Here is a 6142-nt window from a genome sequence, read left to right as displayed (position 1 = left end):
TGAATGGGTAAGTGCATGATTATAATTGCAGCCTTGTCAGACATGGATCACTTTTATCGGGCCCTGATTCAAGATTTTTGTATATAAGATTTGGATATTTTATATTTCATCCAGTAGTTAACTTCATACCCCAGCCATGTATCCCTGCGTGATTTCTATGTTTCTCTATATCCTCCTGGGGGGGGGGGGGAGGGAAGATGTTATTATCTTATAATACAAAGTTTAAGTTCTTTTGGAAGAAATTTTAGGGTAAGAAATTTGCTACCTCCTGGAATCCAGAAAGTGTACAGCTTGCAGAAGATGCCATAAAGATGCTTGTGGGGACTGCACACTGCTCCAAGAGATTCTGAGCAAACTTTTGGATGTGCTGAGTTGAACTTTGGGGGGGGGGGAGGAGGGCTAAAGGCATTTGTTTTGTTGAATGCATTTTGTTTTATATGTACATTGTCATGCAAAAGAGGACTGCCCCCTAATTGGTTTTGTTCTTTTTCTCTTTTGTTTCCTTTTGTCCCCAAGTTGTGGTATTTTCCTCTTAAAGACTGTATGTATCTTTAGTTGAAGTTATAAGTTTGGTTGTGTATGCAGGATCCATTGGGGAAACTGGTCTCCCAACGAATCCCAGGGAGGGAATGTGTGTTTTGAAAAAACTACATGCTGGGGAACTACATCGCCCAGCATTCCCTGCACCTCCTAGGGTTAACTTCCCCTTATATCCTGGTGTGGGATTGTCCTATAAATGGACCAATCCCGAGCTAGGGAGGGTCTTTTGATTGAACTTTGATCTGGTGGAAGGAGGGAGGCTGCTAGGACTCTAGGCTTTTTTTTTTTTTTTTGCTAAGTTGGCTAAAACCCTTTTCTTTCTCACTCCAATTAAAGTCTATTAAATTCAAAAGGAAAAAGTATTTTTTTATTACACAGTGAAATATATTTTGTACTTTCAATAGCTTCCCATATATGCAGCAGTGAAACCCATCTTGTTAGGGAAGGCCCAGAAGAGGAAGAAGGGACAATCTCTAGAAGTTGAATGCTATAACCCTCCCATTGTTTGGGCTGTGAAAGCAGAAAGAGAGTCAGAGTTGATAATAGCCAGACACCCAGACACTGACCTGGGCACTGCCATGGTTGTCATTCAGGATTCTATGAAACACTGGGAAAACCATTCCAATTAGTTCCTTCATTCTCTACATCTTACTTTGAAGGGAACATCATAACTGAAAATTGGCTGATCATCTGGTTGTTGTTCTAACAAATAACTTGTGAGAGAAAGGAGAGTCTAAGAGACAGGGAAGAAGTCTCTAGTCCATTTTGAGCCTCTTGTCTCCACTAGGGGCTGAGGTGATGAGTCTGTCTGTGTAAGATGGTGAGGCTTCTCCCAATGTGCTGCTGAGATTGGGGAATGCAAGAAAAGGCTATATGTGACTTGTTGGAGGAGAGATGTCCCTTTCCACAGAGGGAATTTTGCTTTTATATTCAGGTGAGGACAGTGAGCATTCATTACGCCATGAAGTAGAAGCAGAAGCCCTCTTTGTGGGCTTCCCAATAAGGGGTGAGCTGGTGATGGGTGCTGTGCCCTGCTGCTCCCATGAGAAGCCCACTAGGATGTCCCAGAGCTATCCTGGAGGGCACTGGAGAAAGTTAAATCCCTTGCACCAATTGCTGTTGTTGCTGGGTTGAGAACTCTTGCTGTGCACTATAGACACCTGTGACTAGTAAGAGTTCCTGCTGGAGAGTTGGCCAATGGGAAGAATGACCAACTGGAAGTTGATGACCATCAAGGGAGTGGATTGTTGGCCAAAGCATGGCATCATTGTCCTCTGGGCCTTATGGACTGGAAAGTGGAGTGATTCCCATACGTTTTATGTCCCCTTTAGGGTAATCAGCCAATGTTGAAGAAATCCATGGGCTAGTCTCATGGCCTCCAAGTGCATCAGCCTGAGCTCTCTTTGTTTGAATTGTGGTTTTACCTCCATAGGTTCTCTTAGGGTAGGAGAGTCCATATTGCATCTAGGCATGGCACCCTGAGGAAGACTCTTGAGAAGCACTAAGGCCTAAGATCCTTACAATCTCTGGATCATGCCAGTTATTACTGTGTGCGTGTGTTCTGACCTGAACTGACTGGGCAGATACATCATACAGAGAGCTGGGCTATGTCTTCTTCTCAGGACCTACCTTTTCCAAAGAAAGAGAGAATGTGCTTTTTGGTGGAAATATGGTTGTGGCATTGCCTAAGCTTGGTTCCAGGGGATACTGACTGGTGTCATGTGAGAAAGTAGGCATGGGGTTTGGTTGTCCAAATGCTCCTGGTATATTAGGGGCAGACATGGAATTTGGGCTCATGTCAAAGGGCAAAGGACTTTCATAGCTTTGCCCATTTGTCTGCTGAGAGAAGTCTGGTAAGATTTCCCAAAATCTAGGAGGTAAATAGGCAACTGCATCATGGCCCAGGAAATGCCAGTAGTGTTCCTAGGAATGGTCTGCATCCTTATCCTTGGGGGAGTTTGTAAGTACTCATTTGATTCATCATCTCAAATTTAAGCTCTTCAAGAGCTTGTGACCAATTTTCATTTTTGGAAGGTTTGGATGTGTTTACTTGTTTGTTGTCTTCTGCTGTCTCCTCTGTAGTCTGGATTTTTTTCTCCATAAAAATTATCCAGGGTCAATGCCTTTTTCTTGTTCTTTTTGGTGGTTGAAGATTGTGTTTCTTGGGGTTTGCTGGCCATTGCTATGATGGTTTTTCCTTCCCTTCCCTGCTAGAAGTATGAGTGAAGAGGGCAGGCTCTCTGTGTATGGAGCTATGGAGCAATTTTTGCCTGAGGCTACTTTTCAAGTCTCCGAGGCTTCTTCTGTGTGCCACCCCTCTCCACTCTATCTCTGTGCCCAAGGTCTGCACTCTTCAGCTTGCTGGGGTATCAAGTCAAGCGACTCTCAGGGGTAAATCCCTGGTGATCTTAGCTCCCATGAACCTAGACACTGCTCTGTCTTCACTCTGATTTTGGCATGTTGACTCTGACTCTGGCACTGTAGGTGGGGTGGGGGAGTGTTGATCAGCTGGCATTTTGGTGGGAGCTATTTCGTCCCCTTATAACATGGAAATGCCCAAATCCCACATACCTTCAATGCTGCGCCCTATTGTGGAGCCCCTTCATTCACCTGAACTTGATTTTTTTTTGTCCTTTTGAGGCACTCTGTATTTTGAGGCTCCCTGCCTCTACATTGCATTCATCTTAATCTGGAAGTCTGTGAGTAAGTACTGAAGGGCATTATTTGGAGTGGTTTTGCAAGATGGTCCCATCAGTGGAGCTTGTTGCCTTAGGGACTGTAAAGACAGTGTGATGTTCAGTGGTGAGATGTCCATATACTTTCCATTATCACCTCTTCCCTGATGGAGGACACCCCCTGCTCAAGTCTTCCCTGAAAGCTTGGGGATCCTAGTTGGTTCATTAGGAACATGCTCTCCTCACGTCTCTATAATTTGATGTCATCAGCATCCAACTTTGGGACACTTTTGTAGATGTCATTCCCAGTCTCATTTTTCTTAAATGTCTCAATGATGGTCCAAAGGGACCATCACTGTCATCTTTGATGTGCTTCCCATTCTTGTCATTGGAACCCCATTCCCTAGGGGCTTGCATAACATCTATAAAGGAGAATGAGGGCACAGAGATAGCCTGGGAAACATACACAGGTTCATCCTGATGCACAATGGCCCCCAAATGGGAATTGAGGTTGACTTTTTTTCTTTGCCCTAAACTCCTTTCTGGGATGAAGAGAGTTGAGGAAGCCTGGCAGGTTGTTCTCATACAAAACAGCAAAACAGGTAAAGTTAAAGTTTGGGGTTGTGCAGATGTTCCTCTCCTTCATTCCTGAAGTAGGACAAAGGCAAGCAAAAACAGCAGGGTCATAAGCCATGTCTCCACAAGCTACATTTTTTAAATGTACATTTTCATATTCAATTTTATTTGCAGTTGTCATCTCAACAGCCCAGCCCACTAGGGTTTTTTGAACAAGTGTATGTTTTTGTTTTGTTTTGACATTTGCTCAGTGAACATTTTGTGGGTGTGGTAGCCACCAAGCTTTCTGCATAAACTGAAAGTGTGGGAAGCCGTTCTATGTATTAAAACCTTTGGAGAAATAGGATCAAATTTAGGGCCTGTTATCTGGATTCCCTACATGACCAATCCAGGCTGAGGCAGTCTTTGTGTTTGGTCCTGGTCACCTGAGCCCCGAAAAGCTCTGGTACCAGCAGGTAGGTTAATCCAAAATCAACTTGATCCCTCCAAGAAGGCTATTAGGAGTCATTTAGAGAAACAGAGTCTGTAACAGATATTTTATCTGGATCCCATTACAAAATCATCGGCAAGTAAAACTGTGTGTATGATTTTTCTGCACTGCATGTCAGGATGCAGACTGAATGGGCCATCTAAGATAAAAATCTGAGGCTCCTCTTTTGACTCAGTCTTTGATCCCCACCTTTTTTACAATTCTTATTGGAGAGCTTTGAAGTGGCAGACCAGCTTCTATTGAATTGATAATTTCCTCCCTTGATAATTGAAGAAGCCTAAATCTTAAACAAACGCTGATTCCATACTCAGATTAAAACCTGAGTCTTTAGTCTGAATGCAGATTTCAATTGATGAGCATCTCCATAGGATATTTCCTCTCCCGGAATTATACCCTGCTGAATTGGGGTTTGGAATTTGACCATTTGTCTTTGCATCTGTATTCTTTAGACATGGCTAACCACTAGTCTGGTTGTTCTCATTTTTCTTTTTCCTGTCTTATCAATCCGACGCCGTAAACGCCACTCAGAACCCTCATTTTGCATGTAGAGGCTGGTCCCCTATATGAAAGCAAATGCCTTCCAACAAAAATAGCTGTTTTGATCACTGCATAAAAATGTTTGTTTTGATGGCAAAGGAGATGGAATTATCTCATACCTTTCTCCTGTTTCCAATCTTCTGACTGAACAGAGACTATCTTCCCTGCCCCTCACCCTCCCACCTTGCAGGCAATGGGAATTCAGACTCCTGGCTCTCATTCCCTTCCAGGGCATTGTCACCTTGGCATACAAGCTCTCCTGGACAAGAGAAATACAAAGAGAGCTGCTGCTAGCCCTCTGTGTAAGGGAAAGAGAGGATGAGGGTACTGTTGCTAATGGTTAAGGGGAGAAAACCTTGATGGACTCCTTACATCTTTCTCCTGATGAGAAGCTGCTATTTCTGCTGCTCTTGAGGATTCTGAACTTTTGTCTTTGGATTCCCAGCCCCCAGTACATGGAGAGTGTTTAATGAATGTCTGTCACTTGATTTATGAACTGACTGTCCTAACTCATAGAATGTCAGCTTGCCTTGTAGGTGAATAGTAGGCCATTTTTGTCTCTATATCTCTATGCCTAGCACAATGTCTCATCCATAAGAAGTCGCTAATGGACACTTGTTTGGGATGGTCTGAATTGGGATACTACTAAAGGATTTCAAGGAAGCCAAAGTTGGAGAAGGTGTTTACAACCATCTCAGGAGATACATGGCACACTCAATAGTGTAAACATTAATAGACTTCTTGACTAACCAATCAGATATTTCATCGATGTGGATATTCCCTCTACCAATGCAGATATTAAGGCTTGTGTTCCGCAAGAGATGGTTTTCATGAGTCAAACTGGTCAAAAGTGTCCAACAGCATCCTAATGGTGAGCTTCTCTGCACTTGGCCTGTCTGGCTCTCAGATAGCACATATGCTGTACATCCTTGAGCTTTGAATGCTCACAACCTTTCCAGATTTACTGGGGCTTGTTCTTTATTGAGATTAGCCTTTGGAGCCAGAGTCACCTCTATGGCATGACAGAGAAATTGATTAACTTGCATTGATTAAATATTTGCTTATGCTAGGCACTTTGCTAGGCACTGGGGATGTAAAGACAAAGATGGAGTAGTTCTTGTCTTCAGTGAAATTGAATTCTTTTTTTGGGGGGAGTTACTGTTTATTTTTATTTTTATATATAACTACATAATTTGTAACATAATAATAATAATATAGTATATATGATTTGTTATAAATATGTACTAAATTATAATAAATATGCTTATCCAAGAGAAACAAATTGTCACATTAGCTATGTCCAAAAATCCGTTTCATTCTTTTT

General features: G+C 42.6%; 1 pseudogene; it reads right to left on the bottom strand.

Annotated features, from left to right (window-relative positions):
• Positions 1–1174: 1174 nt before the first annotated feature.
• LOC123246943 lies at positions 1175–3909 on the bottom strand (annotated as a pseudogene).
• Between the last annotated feature and the right edge of the window lie 2233 nt (positions 3910–6142).

The sequence above is a fragment of the Gracilinanus agilis genome, chromosome 4 (assembly GCF_016433145.1).
Source record: "Gracilinanus agilis isolate LMUSP501 chromosome 4, AgileGrace, whole genome shotgun sequence".
In the NCBI taxonomy this organism is placed as follows: Eukaryota; Metazoa; Chordata; class Mammalia; order Didelphimorphia; family Didelphidae; genus Gracilinanus; species Gracilinanus agilis.
Note: the sequence above shows the minus strand (reverse complement) of the source record. Positions and strands in the feature narration are given on the sequence as shown.